Source organism: Lathamus discolor, chromosome Z (genome assembly GCF_037157495.1).
Source record: "Lathamus discolor isolate bLatDis1 chromosome Z, bLatDis1.hap1, whole genome shotgun sequence".
In the NCBI taxonomy this organism is placed as follows: domain Eukaryota; kingdom Metazoa; phylum Chordata; class Aves; order Psittaciformes; family Psittacidae; genus Lathamus; species Lathamus discolor.
The window spans coordinates 50,142,546-50,165,370 of NC_088909.1; the positions used below are offsets into that span (position 1 = coordinate 50,142,546).

General features: G+C 40.5%; 1 long non-coding RNA gene across 1 annotated transcript; it reads right to left on the reverse strand.

Annotated features, from left to right (window-relative positions):
* Nucleotides 1–10,919: 10,919 nt before the first annotated feature.
* Nucleotides 10,920–17,713, reverse strand: LOC136005079 (uncharacterized). The gene is made up of 4 exons (XR_010608675.1): nt 17,414–17,713; nt 16,575–16,627; nt 15,558–15,862; nt 10,920–12,348 (listed from the first exon to the last, which is right to left on the reverse strand). It is a non-coding gene; the product is annotated as an uncharacterized LOC136005079 (long non-coding RNA).
* Nucleotides 17,714–22,825: the final 5,112 nt, after the last annotated feature.

A 22,825-nucleotide genomic window follows, 5' to 3' on the forward strand; every position in this document is an offset into this window, starting at 1 on the left:
CACCTTCTCACAGGAAATAAACCATTTCACTTAACTAACTTCAAATATAGCACATGCATCATGGTTTTGCTTACAAGGTAATATTAAAGAACAAACCAAACAGCTTGTATATCACAGGTTCAGTCTGGTGAGGGGAACTGGAAAGATCAGAGAGGCAGCCAAGAGGCCCAGCAGCAATGACAACAGCTAGCTGTACCAAGACCCATTGATACAGAAATTTAGACAGTTCTCCAGCTAGCCACACACATGCCCAGCAAGTAAGGCAGAAGAAATAAAACCAAAAAAGAGCACAATTTTCTACCCAAGCTGTCCCAAATACTGTTTAGCCATGGTAAACATGGTATCATACGTTGCGCAAAATAACACGAGAATTTCAGTGTTTCAGAACAAGGTACTTACCATGTTCTTGTGCATGCAATAACAGAAACAAAGAGGGGTAGCCTATCCGACATAAAGGACACAAATACAGGAAACCTTGAGAGAAATGACTGATTGGGTCTAGAGTCCTTAGGACACATACCACAGCCACTACCTTTGCCACTCCCTAAGCACTAGCTATGCATCTTGTGCTCTGTACAAGCCCAAGCACAGAGCTAGTATCTACCAAAAGCAATATTGAATTAATAAATATCAACTGATATAATGGGAAATAGTAATCTTTTCACTTGCACATATATGTTCACATAACTTGTGCTGGTTTAAAACATAGAAACCATAACAACAAAATAATATTCACGTTATTATGGCTGAACAGCCAAGGCATTTAACTTTTTAGCATATGGAAGTCCTTGAGCTTTGGGACAGTGCTAACTGGCTAACTGATGAGGTAGCAACATGTGACTATTAGCTTTCACTGGGCTATGAACATGTTTAGTGTTTCATATGCTTTCATCTGAGGAGGTAGTCGTGAGCTGTTTCACTGTAAATTGAAGAGAGTTCAGCATTTACCTGGGTTACAGCTAAGATGCCTAAGTGGTAAGAGGTACTGCCTTAAGCCATTAATACTACTAAATCATTCAGGCTGGCAACAGCAGGAGGAATTCTGTCTATGGTCTGGAACATTAACTGAGATTTCAATGAAGGAGCTTCAATAGGAAGACACAGGGAGACAAAGTAATGCCAGGAGTGGATTGAAGTGCAGTGTTTACATGAATTCTTCAAAATGCGAAAAGTTTCAGTCACTTTTGCTTTGTTTTGGAAGAAAAGTCTTCCACCAAAATCATATTTTGCATGGGAAGGCTCTGTAGCAAAGAGTCCCTGGGAAGGCATAGGCCATATGCAAAGGAAAAGCTGACAACAGGGATTCTTCTGGGAAGGGAATGGAATGCTATTGCAGCCTGTGTAGCTGTGGCTGATGAGGACAAGATCCACAGAAACTCAGGACATTTGTTCTGGGCATATTCACCTCTGTATAAGTACCAGGTGAGCAGCTTTTTGTCTCCCCATACTGACATTTATGTAGGGAGCTCTGAAGCCCCTAACAGGAATCATTGCTCAGAGAGAGTCCCTTACTGCATAAACAGTTTCTTATGTTCTTTTGGATAACTGAACCTTGAGTCTAACTGACTACAAAATCTCAGCATACACTAATTGGTTCGATTTGTTCCTTACGCCAGGGTAACGCTTTGTTAAGTCTCTTGATGTTTGAGCATTATTCTTCTTTACTGTTGATGTACAGAGGAACACAGCAGAATCAAAATCCACCCTATATATAACCCTGCTTCCATTACAAAGCTTTTTCCCTAAACCACAAAGATATAAGATGTACTATTCACTAGCTAATCCTTATATTATTTTTTCACACTCCTCTCATGATCAAGAGAAAGCCGTGTTGCAAGAGTATAGCCTTCTTGAGGTTGAAAGAGGTGACCTGCCTGCAGTGACTGCAGAGAAAATGAGAATGATATGAAGCTCAGTATTTTTTAACCATCCTATGTATTCTGCTCTTACCGGTTTAGCTCATGAAAGACCTTGCTGTCCTTAAATGTCAGAGTCTCTCACGTTCTGGACATGGACAGTAGCTCCAGCCTGTCTGGTAAAGGATGCAAAACCACCATGGACAGATTGTGCAAGTCTTCAAGACTAGTTCTGACCCTTGTAGCTCATATGAAGCTTTATTCAATATTAGATCTCAAATGTTTGAATTGTCTGGGTACTTACTGCACTGTTTTTCTTCAGAGATGGGTGATCCCCCAAATAGAGATCTCCAAACCTAACTGATATTTTCCGCATGCTACTGAAGAAATATCTGGGCTATTTTTTAACAAATAATGAAATATCTTATATCTTTTACAGATGTGTTTCCTGTTTGCTTTTCCTCTCCAATTCCCTAAAAACCCTCCGTAGAGACAGATAAGTACATTGTTTCCTCTTAAAGACTAGTTTCTTGACATCTGAGGTGTGCCTCCCTCCCATTCAGAGGAATGTACGATGTTAAAATCAACTCTATTTGCACTTCCCAGTAGGAAAAAAGATCCTTTTCTGAACCACAAAGATAAAATGTTTCCTGGCCCATGCTTTGGTTTAGTTTTCATGCCCATGTAGCTCTTTGTTTTAGACGTATATTCTTGCAGGGCCCTGTGTCCTCCCAGGTTTAGTTTAGCGGACTATGACCAGCAATGGTGAAGAGCATTGTAAAACATGATGGTTAGATGTGAACTAATGCATTTCTTAGAAGATGCAACTTCATCAGCCTGCTTCTTTAACTCATAATAGTTTGAGAAATGTCATAAAAGATTATGTGGCACATGCTACTCTGATTTGTCCAGTTTCCCTGAGATACACATGAATCACAAAGTTACCATGAGTGAAAAATATGTTCCCCAACCAGAGAGCAAAACTTCTGATCCAAAACAAAGTCTACCTCCTGTTCTCTGATCCTATTTTCAGATTCAGACCCTCAGTATCTCTGATATTTCTTTTGGTTGGTTGATTGTTTTGTTGAGTTTTTTTTAAATCACATTGTGAATGCAAAGTGTTTGATTTTCTTTGTAAATCACTGTCTCTGAAAGGAGGAGCCAGAAAAAAAACCTTCTCTCCAGCCCCTGCAGCACATCATTTGTTTGCAACAAGCACTCTGATGAAATAAACATGCAGAAAAATGCTTATTCCCTTGTTTCTATCTGCAGGCAGGTACAAAGCTTTGCCCTTAAGAGAACTGCAAAACAGCTCTATGAATGCTTTGTGCTATGGGCAGAGACCTCCTATCGATCACTCAGAGGTTGACCCTGAAAGTGCATGTCCTCAGCATAAGGACAGGCAATCCTGAGGAGCAGGAATAGCTCTGGAGATTAGAGAACTACCCTGTAAATTCTGAGAGCCTGTTACTACTGCAAAGATCAAGTTCATTTAAGGTCTGGTTACATACAGCTATAGAAGCCATAGTTTGACCCTTTCACTGGAATACTGATAAACCTGCTGGGAAGCACTTGGACCCACAGTGTATAGCTATTCCTCTGTTGTAGGCTAGGGCTCTGAATGGGCCTTGGACTAATGATATGAGACTATTTACCGAGCATATTCATTGGGAAAGAAAATACATTTGTAAAAGCTTTCTTCAAAGGAAATATGCAAAATAGCCCTGTTTAAACTCAGAGGCTAAAGGAAGCCTTATCACCTTTTTGGGCTAGATCTTGATTCAGTATCGGTTGGAACAGCAACGCTGTCACCAACTGACTTACAATGCTTTACACTGGTTGAAACAATGGCTCTTATTTTAAGTCTTTACTGGGACTGAGTGTTTGATCCTGGTTACATTCATTACCTAAGACTTCAAACTGTGGCCCTCCCTGAATGTAGTTACTTATGAGCGAAAATGTACTGCCTGAGAAAAGCTTTCACTTCCAGTGTTTCATGTTGGCCATGAGTATGCAGAACTAGAGCTTCCAGACAACAGGCAAGTGCGAGAGGAAAAGCCTCTTCCTACATAATTTCATAAACTAAAACTAATAGTACATTTCTCTGCTTTTGCACTTCATTGCTTCATCACAACATAAACTCAAATTAAGGAGGTAATTTCATTTGTTGTATCTACTTTGGGGTTCTGGTGTCTCAGAAGAATAAAACCTTTGTGTTAAGGTTTCTGGTCTGAATTTGAGCCCTACTCTGTTGGCATGAAGCACTTGAAAGAACAGCTTAAGTAAGTCATTCACAGACTCCCCAGACTTGGAATTTTGGATAACACAGTGGTTATGGCAGTTTGCAGGCTAGTGCAATATTCCAACTGTAAACTTCCTCAAATCAGGCAGGAAAAGTACTCAAGGTTCTCAGTGAAAATTAAAGATATAATTTACATTTACAAGAACGTAAATTATTTGCTGCCTTCTTACATGTAACGTGATACCACTAGCGCCATTCCTCCATGAATCATGAAAGCATGTTATAGGTATTACAGAATTAGAGTCTGGTACACCAAATATGCTAAATTATGCCCAAGTAACTTGTCTAGCCTCAACTGCTTCAGCATCTGTGGTCCTAAAAATACTTAATCCTACTGTACCAAGCCTTTGTCAGGTGAGTAATATCAAGTTCTTTAATAATAAGGGAATTGAGGCACAGTGAAATCAGTGACCTTCTGCCAGACAGGGCAGATAGCTCTACAAAAGTGTTGCACAACCCATGTTGGTTTCCAATACATACAGCCAGCCTACATTTCTATTGCTGCCTAGAAAAAAAATCACCTTGCATAGAGAGCTAAAATATAGGGAGAGTAAATCTTCTTATAGAGCATCTATAGTTCAGTTAGCTTGCACTTCTATTGTAAGACTAAAAGGTTGAACTGAGACCTGGAAATATCAAATGGCCCTTTACATGGAAAGCCCATTCCCGAAGGAAATGAAATAACACCAAATACTTTGTAGTAGTCTTTGACTGAAGTCACAATCATAACATTCAATAAAAGCATCTTTCATAGTCATAAAGTTCCAAACACTTGTGGAGGTCTTTTCAACAGAGCTGAAAACTATTCCAAACAAATGGAAAATTCTTTCCATAGACTCATACTAAAATAAAGGTGGGGTTTTGGAAGCCAGTTAGTTCTACACAAAACAAGACCCAAATATTGATTTGCCTTTGGAATTCCATTATTTGCACCTGTGGATCCCAAGTAAATGAGTGAGTTACGGAGTCATTAAATGCTTACGTTAATTATAAGTCACTTCTTTAAAACAGTTACTTCTCTCTCTAATTTGAAGCTATAAAGGATATCTCACAGTCACGTGGAAAAACCTAAGTGATTGCAAATGAATGAATGTTCACAGCACCACAAGCTTGGGCTTGCAGCTCCTGTGGAGAGCCAGCTATACCACATGGCAGATTGCTTCCAGACTCAGGCTTTGCCATTGACTGAAGGCTCACTAGGATTAACTGTGTGATGCTATTTGTACAGTTCAGCAAAGAACAAGCAGGATCAAGACTACCAGTGATTTAATGCAGACAGGCCAAGCAGTTGCTACGTCTAGCTACCTATCTGTCCATCCCGTTTTCCAAAGGCTGGAGGCTCATAGCAGGCTGAAGCTGATTATGAGCCACCACTATCAGCAGCTTTGCATATGAGGACACACTGAAATTTACAGATTTGTTATACGTGGAGCAGTAAATCACCAGAGCTCATGAGGAGCTACACATACTTTCTGCTGTCCTTGGTCCAAGGCGGAAAGTGTGGCAGTCAGGTCACATTCAGTAAACAGGGAAGCAGCAATCACTTCAACTGTCAGCTACCTCCTTCAGGTTTAGGATCAGAAGAAAGAAAACGTTTTGGTGTTATACCAAGTCTGTTCACTGACATGACAACTCAGAACTAGTAGTGTTTGCTTTAAACCTCTACACAGGTGCTTTAGTCTTGTTAAAGTAATACAGTGGCCTGAATCAGCTTCAACTTACTAATGGTACTAATGAAAAGCATTGGCACTAATGAAAAGCAACAGCACATTATGTTAGCACATAGATGTACCTACATACTGCCCCATGCTCCAGGTTTGTGGAAGTGATTCCATATTCAAGTAAACAGAATTTAAATAGCCATGCATTAGGAGCCATGCAGTAAAGAAGGAAAAGTCATGACCTCGGACCAAGTAGTCCTAATAGCAGTAATCATGAGGTTCCAAGACTTGAGCTGCCTACACAAAAATGTATTAAAAAATAAATTTTTTATAGAAGTCTTCAATCAACTCAGTCCTTGCTTCTAAAGATCACATCAGATTTCCCCCTGTAAGATTCCCTTGGGGACTCTAGGAAAAACATTCCCTTAGAAAAGATCTGGAATTATTAATTGGTGAAAGGGCAATGACTTAGTAGTTGAAAGGAGTGCTGATTTCTCAGTATTATCGCTACCCATGTTATTGTGATGCAAATAGCTTACACCAAGCATTACAAGTGCTGAGAAGAGAATTATCTTTGTTCACTAAGCACATGAAGTTTGTATTAGGGGCCAAAGTACATCAACTTGTCTGAAAGGGTGGGGACATCATGGGTCATACGAGCAAGTATCACCATCTAATTTGAATGAATTATGGTATATGTGGACTTGTTCTTTTTTGCTGATTGAGAGAGATCTGCTGCAGCATACTCACTGGACCATTGTCTGGGATACACACTGGACTCTTAAATGCTTTCAGGGTGTTGCAGCTCTGTTGGCATTTCTCCTAAGCACAGAATCTTTACAAGCTAGCTACCTGTGTGCTGGCACGGGACCTTACAGGCCAGTTCCATTCTTAGGTTCCTTCCAGTTCTTTCTCAGGTAACTTTTAGTTTACCACTGACTCTTACACAGTTGTCAGTAGCTTCTATACACTCATCCTTTGGCATCACATTTCCAGAGAGGCATGTTTCCTACCAAGGAAGGTAGGAAACAGACAAGTTTCAAGCACATCCCACATGGAGACAATGAGCACATAGGATTTCATCTCAGGAGAAATTTATGTGTAAAACGGCATGAACTGGCAGTGTGCGCTCCCAGCCCAGAGAGCCAACCTGGGCTGCATCAAAAGGAGCGTGACCAGCAGGTCAAAGGAGGTGATCCTGCCCCTCTACTCTGCTCTTGTGAGACCTCACCTGCAGTACTGCATCCAGCTCTGGGACCCCCAACACAAGAGGGATGTGGAGCTGTAGGAGCAAGTCCAGAGGAGGGCCACGAGGATGACCAGGGGACTGGAGCACCTCCTGTATGGAGATAGGCTGAGAAAGTTGGGGCTGTTCAGCCTGGAGAAGAGAAGGCTGCGTGGAGACCTCATAGCAGCCTTCCAGTATCTGAAGGGGGCCTGTAAAGATGTGCGGAGGGACACTTCGTTAGGGACTGTAGTGATAGGACAATGGGTAATGGGTTAAAACTTTAACAGTTCAGGTTAGATATAAGGAAGAGGTTCTTGAAGGTGGTGAGGCACTGGAAGAGGTTGCCCAAAGACGTGGTACATTCTCCATCCCTGGCAGTGCTTGGGTGACATGGTCTAGCATGAGGAAATCCTGCCCATAGCAGGGGGGTTGAAACTAGATGATCTTAAGGTCCTTTCCAATCCTAAACATTCTATGATTTTATCTGCTAGTTTACAGGAACGATGGAGTTGGGATTTTTGCACAGAACGGTAATATTATCTCTCCCATCCAACCCACCCACCCACCCCCACAGAAAAAAAAAGGGATTGACAGGAAACTTGCAAAATAACACAATGATTCAGTTCAGAAAAGCTTTTCAGACAAGCGCTTTTCTAATAAATCTGAGTTTTACCGTTGACTCCACAAAAGCAGAACTGAATTCAGTGCTGTTGATCTCTATCCTAATGATGTAACGTTGCGTTTTGGTGGTTGGGGGTTTGCAAAGGGCAGCACCAGCGCAGTAATGATCTTTATACCTGTTAAGCCCTCTTCAGCACAGGCAGTTGTCATTTATAAATTCCTGTGACCTCTCCTGAGTGGAAAAGGAGACAGGCTGTTCTTCCAAGAGGTACCTAGCACCACAAGTGTGTGGGCTAGCTGAGATCTGAGACTCTGACGGTTTTTGTCATGTTCTGGCTCCAAACCCCTTGTTTTCTTTACTTTTCAATTACTTTTCAGTGCAGGGCACAGTGTTAGTTCATCTCACAGGAATTTGTTTACTGTTTTCCACTATTTCAAGCCTCTTTCTTGATTGGCTTTCAACTCAGAAATTACCTTTTTCCATAGAGACACATTTTTTCCCCTCCAGTTCTGATTAGATACTTCTTATTTGTCTCCACTTTTTTGTCTTATGCCAGCAAGTAGCATTATTACTCAGTGAAGAACACTGGTTGGTCTGCAGCTGTATTTTTCTCTATGGATGAAGGTCTTCTAAGGTTAAGAGGGTGTCTTCTTTGCTGGATGCTGACCAGTAATTCATCACTGGAGTAAAAGCAGTGAAAATAAGCCAGGCATTTTAAAGCACAGTTTTGATATGGTTTGTACCTTATTTTTCACTATCTTGGATCTGTGGGAATGTAGTATTAGCTCATAATCTGTTTTTATTTAGAATCATAGAATAGTCAGGGTTGGAAAGGACCTTAAGATCATCTAGTTCCAACCCCCCTGCCATGCAGGGTCATCTCACAGTAAAGCATGCAATGCTAGGCTTCGTTCAACTCAGTCTTGAACACTGCCAGCGATGGAGCATTCACAGCCTCCCTTGGCAACCCATTCTAGTGCCTCACCAACCTTACAAAAAAGAATTTCTTCCTTATGTCAAATCTAAACTTCCCCTGTTTAAGTTTTAACCCATTACCCCTTGTCCTGTCACTACAGTCCCTGACGAAGAGTCCATCCCCAGCATCCCTATAGGCCCCCGTCAGGTACTGGAAGGCTGCTATGAGGTCTCCACGCAGCCTTCTCTTCTCCAGGCTGAACAGCCCCAACTTCCTCAGCCTGTCTTCATACGGGAGGTGCTCCAGTCCCCTGATCATCCTCGTGGCCCTCCTCTGGACTTGTTCCAGCAGTTCCATGTCCTTTTTATGTTGAGGACACCAGAACTGCACACAATACTCCAGGTGAGGTCTCACAAGAGCAGAGTAGAGGGGCAGGATCACCTCCTTCGACCTGCTGGTCACGCTCCTTTTGATGCAGCCCAGGATACGGTTGGCTTTCTGGGCTGCGAGCGCACACTGCCGGCTCATGTTCATTTTCTCATCGACCAGCACCACCAAGTCCTTCTCCTCAGGGCTGCTCTGAATCTTTTCTTTGCCCAACCTGCAGCTGTGCCTGGGATTGCTCCCACCCAGGTGTAGGACCTTGCACCTGGCATGGTTGAACTTCATAAGGCTGGTATCAGCCCACCTCACAAGTGTGTCGAGGTCCCTCTGGATGGCATCCCTTCCCTCCAGCATATCAACTGAACCACACAGCTTGGTGTCATCAGCAAACTTTCCTCCTTTTTTCCTCTTTCCATCTTGTTTTCTCTCATTTTTTTTCCCTGACTTTCTATCTTAGTTTCTTCCCACCACCACCTTCATCTTATTTGTATACATCATGGGCTACAGGCAGGAGAGGGAATTTCATTATCTGGAGAAGCTCTGACAAAGCAGAGTGGATGGTTTAAATGGACAGGCAAAACAACACATTTAGTGTGGAAGATGTATTTCCTTCCACTCTTCTACCATATTCTTTGCAACCATCTTCAAACTGAATCTTATTTCAAGCCTGCTAAACAAATGTACCAAACTGACAGTATTCTCTGTCTTGCCTCTCTCCCTCTTTGTTAGTGGTGGTTATATCAAAGCTGAAAGGTCTCTGCACATTGAAGGTTTCTGTTCCCTTAGGGACCTCATATTTGCTAGAATTAAGGCTTCTTGCTTTACATCAAATAGATAGAAAGTTGTTGTTACAATTAGGACATTGAGGGAGCAGGATATTGAAATAATGAAGACATTTTAATTTCAGAATGAAAAGTCACCATAATCTGCAAGATGTTTTCTTAGGAGCCCTTTCAATGCTTAAGACCAAACTCTCAGAGGTTGTATATGGCTAAGGAAAGCAAGAAGAAAGAATTCAAGAGCCAGGTCTGCTGTCTGTGCAAACAGAACGCTCAGTACCTTCTGGAGGAGCCCTGCTAGACATCTTCATTGCTGTGCCATGCCGATGATGTATCATCACACTAGTGTGACCATGACTGAGTAGGGAAGTGGAACCTTGCCCCACATGACTAGCACAGCTCAAGTTTAAAGGTAACATGAACCCTAGCAGCTAACAGGAAAGACTCTGCCGATATGTTGCACTGTAACAGCTGGAAGACATTAAAATTACATCTGGCTCTTACTCAAAGCCTGGTTTGTTTAAGATCTTAGCCCTTCTCCTTTAGTAGTAAAATATTTAAAGTCATATTACAGTTTAAAATAGAGCACATATTATGTCACATCATAATACACAAATCTCCACTTCCACTGGGGAAGACAGAAATATAAAAACTGTTTCATAACATGCAAACACTTCAGATTTATTTAACAGTTTATACCTTCCATGGTGGTACTAATTTTCTACTTTCTAAATGCGATCTACCTTCTAAATAAACTCAGCTAAACTAAATATTAACAGAAAAACAAGCTGGAAATGTTCTGAGGGGTAATTTTTCCTGTCCTAGGGATGCAAATTAAATAGTGCAGATAGTGCAAATATGGACAAGAAAGATTCTTTGTCAAAAGTTCTGGTTTTTTTTTTTTAATAAAAATTATTAGAATAAGAGATGTGCCATTTCAGGACAGGTTGTTATATGTAACCAAATGTGCATATAACAAACCAACTCTGAACTGTATCTATATCTGTATATACAGATTGTATATACGCCTGTTTATAAATGAGGGAATAGAAATAATTTATTCAAGAACTAAATGTAAACATCAGTTCCTGCATGACTGCCTTTGTAGGATGCATAGGAGTATGACCAGAGCTAGAGCAGCTGTCCTGCATTGTTTCTGCTGGAAGGGAGTTAGAGCTGACCTTTACTTGAGACCCTGCACTGCTAAGCAGCCTTGGGATTTAACTCATGCTGTGTGTCAAAGCCTGTGCTTCATACAGTCATCTTCCTAAGGGATATCCAAGACAGAGAGTGGAATGAAAATTGTTATGTTCTAGAAGAAGAAGATTCACTGTAGTCTGACTCCATGGCAGGCGCAGATGAAACAGAGGATGCAAAGCTAATTTAAGGCAGCAGAAAAGGGAAAACACTCCTCTCTTCAGTGGCAGAAGGACTGGAGAACAGTTTGCATACTTTTCTCTTGGATGCAACTGGAAACGTCCAGTACTCTTCAGCACTTAAGGATGAAGATTGTTTTCTTTTGCACTGTAGCTGAGGTGACATTTGACTTAAACTAACCCATCAGTTGCTTCTGCTTCTGTAGCTTTAATGTCTGGTTTCTTAGCACATCTCTTATTCCTTCATATTTACTGTCTTGCATTCAGAATAACTAAGCTACGCTGTGATAAATGGCTGGGGCTTTTACATTTTGTACAGCAAGGCATTAATTTGGTTTACACCTACTTTCATTTCATTGGGCTGCCATTTATTTAAAAGAAGTTCTGCATCTTATACATGAAACACATTGATCAGTGGTATAATGGCTTAAGTTCTACTTTATTAGACTTAGGTGGAGCTGATGAAATCATGTGGCTATATTGAACTAAGCTCATATTAGAGTTTAGTTCTGACCTTCAATATACTCACACAGAGTTGCTGCTGCTGACAGTGAGAGCCAAGCATATGCAGCCAGGGCTGAGCGTTTGGCCTTTGGTCAGAATACGTATCAGCTTTGGCTTTTCTCTACATGTACAAAATACATCAGAAACATAGTTCATTTTAAATCTGATTTTCTTTCCTTTTGTTCATCTGAAGTGAGATGTCTGTTCCCATCATCCAGCCCCAAGTGAAAGCTGCAAAGCTAGCTTCTGATTTTGTGAACAGTAGTTCTCCAAACTGCCAGAACGCTTGCATCAGTGATGAGGACACATCACCTTACCCTGTTGACACAAAGATATGCTTTGCAGCACAGCCCAGGGATGACAAAGACCTTGCCTGTCTGCTTCACAAGCAGAAGTATTACATCAGTTCTTACTGGAAATTCCCCCTGACATGAAAAATTGTGTTTTAGCTGGTAACTAGGTATGTTTATACAGGAACTGTTAAAATAATTTGTTTTAATAACATATTTAAACCTACCATCTTGCACAATGAGAAAAAGCTGAAAAGAGCCAAAAGTAATGTTAGTTTGAAAGGCCTCAACAGAACTGGCCAACTACTTTTAGCACTTATTTTAGTATCATTCCAACAGAGTGCACAAAATGTTGAAGGTGTGGCAGAGTTTCCTCATTCTGGTTCCAGTCAAAGACATGGCAAGAAGCTTCCTGCACTGGGAGCTTACACTGTATGAAGACAGAAACAGGAAGAGATTTTAGGTAAAGGAAATATTACTACACAGTTTCTGAGACAAAAGTCTTAGGCAAAGAAAAACAATTATTTGCTGAAAGCTACCACAGGTTGTAGTGTTCTGAGGAACTGTGCCCACTGCTCCTGGACGAGGCAACTGAGAACTTTTCCACTCCAATATGCTTAGGGTAATATTTAACATTGCGCGTGGCAGAACGCAAATGCACATAATAACAAATCAAAGTAGTTCAGATACACAGATGGTTTATATGTACTTCTAGTGTATAGGTGTCTCCCATCATGCAAGAGAAAAGAGCTGACCAGATAGATAACCTGGATCAAACTTTTACATACTGGGAAGAGAGGAATCAACTTTACTGGCAAAACGAGATTATGAGGATTTAGATGAAGTCCTGAGACAGCCTTGCTCACCTGAACACAGCTACTGCTGGGGTGAAAGCAGCACAGAATAGGTCTATTTAAAATATTCTTATGCTTGTGACAGAGACCACATTATGCTGACAAAAGAGGTATGCATTTCTGAAGCCATTTTGTTCAGTTTACTATGAATGTTTAAGGCTGTTGTACTAAATTTGGCAGTGTGTTTCTTATGTTAAATAGTCCTTTCCTGCAGCAACTTGGGAATCAGCTTTCAGAATAGGCTGAATTAAAAAAAAAAATGAGAAAGTGAAAATTGAATTTGAAAGACTGTTGATGCCTGTATCAAAGTATTCAGGTACGTATGTGTAAGACTTGCATGAATATAAAGTAGAAAGAAAGCATTGTAGGGCGGTATCATGTAAGGAGGTATACACAGAACAATAATTTCCTTTCAAAATTCTTAGGAATTTAGTTAATTAGTTAATAAGATAGTTAGTTAGTTAGTTAGTTAGTTAGTTAGTTAGTTAGATAAGTAATTAAGTTGTGGAGTATTTCATGTACACAGGCCCTACCAAATTGATGTCTGCATAGCTTCAGGCAAAGCTCTCATTTTATTTTGGCAGGATCATTTTCCTGATTTTGCTCCAAAAGCTTTTAAAATAGTTCTCCTTTATAAGATTTGCTGGTTTAAGTTTATGTAAGAAAAAGTTAAAAAGGAAAAGACAAAATTGCTATTTATTCCTTCTACTCAAAGTTCTCCTCTACCATTTTCTCCCAAAATCTTGTCCATAAGATGTCCACAAGTGGTCACTGATTTTTTTTTCAAGAGTGAAATCATTCATTGGAGGAATGCAGTCTTTAAAGTCAGAATAAAAGGCAAATAGAACAACATAAAATACCAGTTTCAAATGAAAGCTTGATGGTAAGGTTACAAAGGGATCCATAGACATGCTGACTGTTGAGAGGCTGATGACACAAGCACCTTTACTAAAGCAATGTGAGGAAACACCACCTTTATCAGGATAGACTGTATGAAAAGCTGATCTAAGGCTCCTTTGCCTGACTGCCACAGTCTTCTCTTTAATGTGTTTTGAATTTTTAAAAGAATGTGAAGAGCAAGAAAGGTCTGTTCTGTGTCAAGAAACGGAGGAATACCTGAACAGGTGAAAATTCCTGAGACAAAGGTGGCTCTCTTTCAGACATAACACACTTAGGAGTGTGGAAAAACTATTTGAACAGAATATCACACAAAATTTTGTCAAAATGCTGGATAAGAAATGTGCATTTATGAATGGCTTGCTATTCACTTTTTGCTGGTTTTTATTTTTCTTATTTTTACTGCCTTTTGCTACTTTTAAAAATAATCATCTTGATGTTTCTGTTGAGTCAATTATTTCACATTTGTTTGATGTGTCAGAATACTCTGAAACATTAAATTACACAAATTGTTCTCATGCCAGAGAGACAATACAAATGCTAATGTATGCTTAAACCTCTTATTCCTGGTATACTCTTCTACTGTAGAATATAAAGGCTGATTCTGTTTCACCTGCTGTACAAGCATTCGAAAGTACACTTCTGAAACAAACAGAAACCTTTCTAAGTATCCTGGCCCATGCAAATGCCAAGCTGTTTCCACGTATTTGAAAGACAAAGTCCAGTGTGTTTGTCTTGCAATACTCAGCAGCATGTTTTAAAAGCGATTTATAAATGAAAACTCAAAATGTTAGAAAACAGTAAAAGTGCCAGCTGTTTTTTGGAAATGTTGCTGAATTTCTTTTAGTTGACAATTCCGCGCAAATTCTACTTAGAAACATTGAAATCACATTTTTTACAAAGACATGATACCAAAAATTCATGCCTACTTCTTCAGTTTTTATCTCTTGCCTTGAAAAGGCAAAGTTTCCGGTGACAGGAACAGAAAACAAGGTCTAATTACTTAACAAGGTCTCTTTCTTCAACTTTTTCTTTCTGCTACAGATATTTTAAACATAAGAAGAGCCAACATTTTCAACTTTGTCCTTCTTCCACTGAGGTGTTGTGGGATGAAAGAAAACACCTGACAGAAGCTAAAAAATTCTTGTCAGATGTTGTGCTGATGAGGATGGTAGAACTATCTACCTCGATTTCAGGGGGCAGAGCTGGACTTTGTACCAATAAGCACAGAGAAAGAACTCAAAAAGAGAACAACTTTCCTTCCTTGCCTAGCTTCCCGAAACTCAGTACTCTTTCAACAAAAGGCCCTTTAGATCTGCAGATATTTGGTATTGGTATTTAGGAACAGGTGCTCAATTTCACTTTCGGCTCCTTCCAGCCAAAGCTACAGTTCAGCAGGCTTTCACCCGCACACAGAGGAAAGAGTTGTCAATCAACAGCTAAATACCGACATGAATAGAGCCTTTGTAGATATTTCTGTTCTGCCGTCTACAGCACACAAGCCAAAACAAAACATCTTTGACAGTGTGTGAAAAACAAACCTGAAATGCTTCAACAGCCTTTCACTGCTAGCAAGCTGACCATATAAACTCTTTAAAATTGAATGCTCTTTGTCAGATGGAGGAAAGCTTGTGTTCTGAGGTTTGACGATCAGGCAGTCCAAGAGTACAGATGTGTGCCTTAGAAAAGCAGTTCTTATCTGTGAGAGTTGGTTGGTTGCATTTTTATTCACATTCATGAAGCGTCTGCAGTCGCCATTGTATTTATCTTAAGCAAGTTTCCCTTTTAAAGGCATTAGCAATACACTGGGCAGTTTCCAGATCTTCAGTCAGATCTGATATGTTGTAGGTTCTGCCAAATAAATCCCCAAGCTGAGTGATTTCCTTACCTGGAAGAATCTGGGCTTGTACTGTTTCCTTTTTTAAATGCCGATTGCACTCAGTGTCACAGGCTCAGCCGGATTCTTTGGTAGCATCAACAGAAAGCAGTAGGTAAGTCAGAATTCAATAAAGTCTTTTTCCATGCAATGTCCCAACTCAATTAAGTCAGGTAAGCATATCCCTGATGCTAAATAAAGGGGTGATTTGAATTATTCATAGGTTTGAAGAGAGAGAAAAATAATGCTGAACTGCTTCCCAGCTTTGGAGATGTTTTGCTTCTCTTCCATGAGTGTCTCCACTGAGGCTGTTACTCCTGCAGTAAAAAAAGTCTTTTTTACAGAAAGTAAAGACTTTGACTGTGAACTACAGATAGTAGTGATGGAGGCAAGGAAAGAGAAGCAGGTTTTTTTAAGAGCCAGTAGGAAAAGAAGAGCCTCACACACACAAAGAAAATACTTTTCATACATACAACTTTATAGTTGTCTGTATAGGATAGTCTCAAGAATGTATATTGCAGAAAACATTGCAAATGATAACTAACTGAAGAGAAGTGGGACAGAAGTGGAGCAGTTATCTTGAGCTGCACAATCACACATGCAAAATTGACTATTCAGACTTGTTTGGATTAAGGGATACACTGGCTAAAGCTGCCAAGTTATCTGTTTTTATTGTAACTTGGATTTTAAATCCCACCAAACACAGCAGGAGAATTGCTAACACCTCCTCTGACATCTAGAAGAATTAAGATCAGCGCCACTGCTGTCAGTCTGCTCTGAGATGGCTTGTAGTCCAAATTCTCCCTGAAAATTACACCGAAGACTTTGTGTCCTAGGCCCTGTGTTTGTGGGAAAGTTGATTTTTGCAGGATAAACTTCTTTGTGCTTATATGCAACAATTTCGGATGGGTTCTGGATTGGGTTTTTTAGTCATCTGGCATATTTTGTATACCAGTTAATCCCCTCTGGAAGGGCATAAATCTATTCTAGAACTGACACATTTTCAGAAAAATATTTTTCAACAGTTACCTGAAGATAGATCAACAGTTCCCCTTCAGACAGTCATCCATTGCGATGCTATTCTGCAGAGATTTACAAATGAATTCTTTTATCTGAAGTCATTTATCTGCAGGTCCTCTACAGTCAGTTCAGCTGACTGTAATCTTCCACTTAGATTTTAAAATTCAAGCAGCCCCAGTAAAATTCCACTTTATGTGCACTCAACAACATTCCCTTTATAGCAGTCCTGTTGCCTACCTCCAGTTGTACTTGGTAGGAAGGTCTGCAATTGTTTGGTCACTAGGAAAAGAAAGAACTTCTCTGAAATGCCAAGACCTAAAAGCACTGGAAATGTAGGAGACAGGTGGAACCCCAGTTATCTTTGAAAAATAGTGACTTGGGAAGACATCTAAATAAGCACAGGGGCCAAAGAGGGATCTCTGTCTGAAACAGAGATTCTTCCAGGTAGATTCTTTTTCAGCATATCAATCTTCATTTAGAAATACAACATGGAAATTTAAGATACAAATGTGAATCCTTAGGTGGAGAACTAGCCTGCAGCTTCTGCTGAGGAATACCACTAGCTAGAGCACCAGCTTGGATAAACCTCCCTAAAACTATGAGGTATAGCTCATGTTCTTAATTTAAAGCAGATCAACACAAGATTGCTCAAATAGGAGGAAACAAATGTAAACTTTTAAGCCAGAAATAGCTCCTAAATACTGCCTGAGCTGAGAACATTTGCATCTGGATAAACGGAGGGATATATACAGAAAAATCTAGCACCCAAAATGAAGCTAAAGTGTAGGCGTTTGGCTCACTTTCCATGGAGCTGTGTGAAATGGAACCTCTTTTTCCCATGCACTCACCTTGGCAACAGAGATCCTTCCAGCCAGTCCTTGCTACTGTAGTAAAACTGAAGGCTTGGAATAAAGAGCAGAAAATAGCTGGTTGGATTTCGTTATTTGTCCTGGCCTAGTATCCTTACTGTAGTCATTAAAATCTATCCTTGAGATCTGAATTAGCAGTTGGGGCTTACAGCAAAATCCATCCCTAGATCTTCCATCTGGGATGTGTAGCTATTTTGTCCACTAAAGACTATGAAGTCACAGCGACTTAAATCATCTGAGCCCTAACCCTGCCTATGGCTGGAAGCCCTAGCTCTTGGTGTTTCCTTTGAATGCTTTGCAGTAGCAGAAGACAAAACATTAGAGATAAGTGGCATTTCTGTTTTGAACCAAAGACCATTTCTCTTTTGCTTTGGGTTTTTTGGTTGGTTGCCGTTGCTGGGAGGGTTTGTTTGTTGGTTTGTTTGTGGTTTTTTCATTTGCTAGTTTATTTATTACTCAACGCCTACCAAAGGTGATACTCCTGTTGGAAATCTAGTGGATGGTAACTGAGTATCAGAAGACCATGTGCATATTGACGAGTAGGGTAACACAGTAGGAGTGGATCTGTGGAGTAAAACAGGACTGGGTATTCTATTATGTATTGACTTCAGTAGGTTTTACTTCAGACTGGTTCTGGCCTGATCTGTGAATGGAAAACTCATTAGTAGTTGGACCAGTCCAGGGGCACATCTTCTACATTAGTGTTATCTGTGGGTAATCCAGATAATACGCTTTAAGACCTCTCTGCAGTGTGGTATGCGGGAAAAATCAGGAAGTTTGCTTCCAAGCTGCGTGCTTGGTCTCACCTAAGATGCGATGTAGAATCCTGGTTTATCACTCTGTCCCGAAGACAGATCATTGGTTGTACACCCTGCAGTAAGTGGCCAGTCTGGGTATGATATTGTGAGTTCTTCCCTTGTTAAAAGTCTTCCTACTAGATTAGAGGCACGCTTGCTTGCAAAAGGATTATTTCTGAACTGAAGTAAAACCTACCTGGCGTACAGCATATAACTACAGCATTGTTTATACTCTTCCAAGTGCCAGAGAAGAGCTGTTTCTTGTTTTTTAAGTGTAGTGAAAAGGAGACAGATGCAGTAGGAAAACTCAAACAGCGGATGGTAATGGCTGAGACTTTGCACTCCCTTCTTCAGGCAAGGTGTTTGACTCAAGGAAATTGAAACTGGACCCTGGCAAGCTCCCTGACCCAAATGCCAAAGCGATTTCAACAAGCAAAGATCTGACCAATAGATTCTTACCTGGAGAGGAAATTACCAAGATAAAAGCCTCATTACTAAAGTTTTAAAACTCTTGAGTTTCATGCGCTTTTAATTTTGGTGTGCCCAAATGGCCAGCACCATGTCATTCTTCACAGAGTAATAACTCACAAAGTAAAATCTCTCCCTAAGTCAGAGGACAGACAATAAGAGATTGATTTGGAGTCATTAAGGCAATTCATCAGTACGCTTATTTGATGACAATGCTTCCTTAAATAAGTCTGAAACCACTGCTAGCACCAATATTGCAGCTGGCGAGAGCACTTTCCGGAAGGTGTCTGGAGGTGGCCCTGACAGCTGCTCTGAACTGCCATGTTGCACATTCCACTGTTTAAACAGTAATTTATTTTGCAATCCCTGCATCATCAGTTCTGAGGTGTTTGTCCTTAATGTTTAATGTTTAAAGAGGTCAATATTTAAAGAGATCTGTACCAGCAAATAAAACCCCTAGGTTGCTTTAAAGTTAATATTTCACACACTCTGACGGTAATATAGAACAAGAACTGTCACTGACAAAGTGTCAGTGCCTCTGTTAAGGCAAGAAATTTTGGTGCCAAGAGAACCACCAGTGAGAAAGACTATTTAAAACTTCTGACGCAGTTTCTGAGTATCTTAGTAAAGCTCATCGGAGCTTAAAGGAGAAACTCTATTTGTTAATCCTATTCAAGACATGCAGGGGAACAAAACAGTGTGACTAGTACCAAACAGGGTATATAGGATTTGCCAACGTGGAAAAATGAACGTCCCGGCTGCTCTGCCTCCTTCTCCAAACCAGCGTGGGAAAAATCAGGCATGTGTATTAGCAAATTGTGGGATACACTATTGCTCTCAGTAAAGCCTGTAAAGCTGCCACAATATGTTCCTGCAGGATCACTGCTTTGAAGTAGCACAGTCGTATTCGGCACTGAGGTTCCCAAAGAGATGCTGGAATAACTAAAGGAGAAAATTTGTAGGCTGTGCTGCCCACAGAGGAAGATAATGGCAATAAAAGCTGGTACTTCAGGCACCAAAATCAGTGTACACGACTGCATGGTATTACAAGCAAAGAAGAAAAGTGCCAGTGGAACGCTTTCACATGTTGGTGACCTGGGGTTAGCAGGCGTTGCCGTTGCTAATCTTGCTGCTTCTAAATCACCCTCTCTACCCAACTGGGCCTTCTGCAGCAAAGGTCTGCGGCAGTGATGCTGGGAAGGACAACTTGCCCTCCCCTTTCTTCCACACACAGTTCCAAGTGACAAGAGGACTGCTGCAATAAGCAGCAGTCAGGCAGAAGACCGCTGAGCAAATCAGTAATTATCAGGATCTCAAAGATACTTTTGCTCCCTTAACTTAAACTTTTAGAAACAGGTATATTTGATTAGTGAAAGGACTTCTGATTTTATACCACATATTAGATATATATATATATATAATATTTTCATCTGACTTGGGTAAACACTTGCAAGCACAAGGAAAGTTATTCCGCTGAATAGAAAAGCACCCCTTGAACCTAAAATTATTTTGGTTGAAGCATGAGGTTAAGCATCATGATGTATTTGATGGTCAAACACAAATTAAATAAATAACCATTCTTCTGTTTTTACTTTTCCTATTTTTTTAGGAGCTGTGACCATTTGTTTCCAGATGCTCTAACCGGTATCTGGTATTTCTGGGAGAGGGGAAGGTGTTAAAAAATCATGTCTCTTAACAGGAAAGTTTGATGTTTCAAGCTGGAAAGAGAACTCACTTCCTGAAAATCACATCCAGTAGTATCTTTCCTTGATGAGAAATATTTTTTGTGTAGAGGGAGCACAAAATACAGTTTAATTCTTCTAAATCACACTTTTAAATAAACAGGGGATGTGGTTTGTTTCCCTAACCTGGTCTTTACCAGTTAGATCCTCCATAGTTCCAAAAGGCATGAATAGTTTCTTGCAAGCAGAAAAGAGAAACAGAAACAAGACTTACAAAATATTGCGAATACTCAGGTCTCTGCACTCTCTCTCCCTCTGTCTCCAGACCTAAAAATGCTGTGAAGTGGAGGCAAACTGCCAAGAGCTTCACACCCAGTGCTGAACTGGCATAAAGTCAAAGGTTGCTAGTTGCATTTGGATGCCAGAACATTAGCATGGCTTTCACTACTGGCTCTTATACATCCTTTTTCAAAGCTAGTTACTTCACAGTTTTTTGCCTCTTCTATAAGCGTTCATTACTTGCTCTTCCAGGTTTTCCTTGAGTGCTAATCTGGCTGCTGGTAAGAAAGCATCTTGCATATTAAAAGTTTTCCACTTCAGCAGTAGCTGTTGCTGGTGATCGCTCTTCTGCAACGGGAAGCATATGCATCAAGTGCTACATGCCCTGGATATGTCTGCAGTGCCAGTTCACCACAGTTTAAGCGTGCTCTTTGGTCCAGATTTGCCAGTCAGCCACACTGCAGCTCCCAAAGCCCCACTGAGAGACCTCCTCAGCCCAAGTTCTGCAGACGAATTCAGAGGGGGGCAGCCTGCCCTTTCCCAGAGCCCCAGAATATGTCCAAACGTACATTCAGAAATGGAACATGTTAAGTTTGATCGCAACACTACCCTGTCAGTGATATCCCAAGCCTGACCGTTGTTAACACCGTATGAAAGACCTCTGAATTAACCACCACAATTTGAAAAGTCAAAGGCTGCACAAGGGGGGATCTGCCCCATATCCCTGATCTTTACCCCACAAATAATGCCTAACCTCAGAAGGTACCACAATGGAGCAGTAGGTTTAACTCAAAACTTACAAGCATGTGTCTGGGAGTCTTTTATTTACCAGGTACTCAGATCGACACCAATACACAAGTAATAAATCGCAAGCTTTATTTACTTCAGCTCAGAAATGTTCCCACTGAACTCAGTGGGAGTATTCATGTGTTAAAAGCTCCAGAATCAACCACCTGAGGCTATAAGCTCACAGCTCTGCTTAAAGTCCCTTGCTGTTATAAACATGCATTTGCATCGAAGCATCTGATGAAATGGCAGACTGACACCCCTACTGTATTTGGTATTACAGCGCTTTAAACCAAGGCTCTATTCTGTAGGAAGAGCATGGACTCTAATCATATAAAATTCTATGTAACATTATTTCTTTCCTACAATCATAGAATTGTTTGGGGTGGAAGAGACCTTAGAGCTTATCCAGTTCCAACCCCCTGTCACAGGCAGGGACACCTTCTACTAGACCAGGTTGCTCAAAGCGCCGTTCAACCTGGCCTTGTGTGGATGTTTGTGGATGTTCGAGTGGCTGGCAGGAAGGAACCAATGCAAGTGAGCAGATGCCTTCTTGCACCAAGGCAGTTAACTCCAGCATAGATGGAAAATAACCACAGCCTCTCTTCTCCAGTGCAATTCCCAGTACCACAGTAAAAGGAACACACACTATAATTAATCATTTACATATTTATAACCCAGTCCTCTCGACCTTTGTTAGCCAAAACACCTGAGTAAACCAATCTGTATGCTTAAATTTCTTGTAACAGTTGGGAATGTGGCAAATGCTTAAAAAAACCCAACTAAAATCAAGAATGATTTTTAAGGCAGTAGGAAGCGGGAATATAAAAATGAACAGATGGAGTTTAACAATGAGACAAGTAGTAACTGCTAAAAACAGAAAAAAACAGAGTGTAAAAAGCTATTTTAGCTCTTTTGCTTGTACAGGTCCACACTTCACTTTTGCAATGGTAACAAGCTTCTTGCTATGCATCTAAGCAACTGTTCCCTCAATTTTTGCCACAACAAACAGCTGACAAGGCGAAAAATGTTGATCAGTAATTTTGAGGATCATAGCTAAATAGTTGCACTGGTTTCAACTTAATGGTCACAAAACTTTTTACTACCTTTTTAACAATACTTTGAACAGAACGAAGTATTTTGACTATTTCCAACTCTCAGGGTGGCAGGCACATCCTGATGGAATATTTAGAAAATATATGTACCCTTTTTAACAACTACCTTTTTTGGCTTCATCCACCTACCAAAATGGATGAAATATGAAAGAAAACTTTATGTCCTTGAACAAGGACAGGATTCGTTTTCTGAGCATGTCTCAGTGAAGCTCCTACATCTGCAGCCAATGTTTTGTCCCTTGAGTTGAAGCAGTCAGGGACACT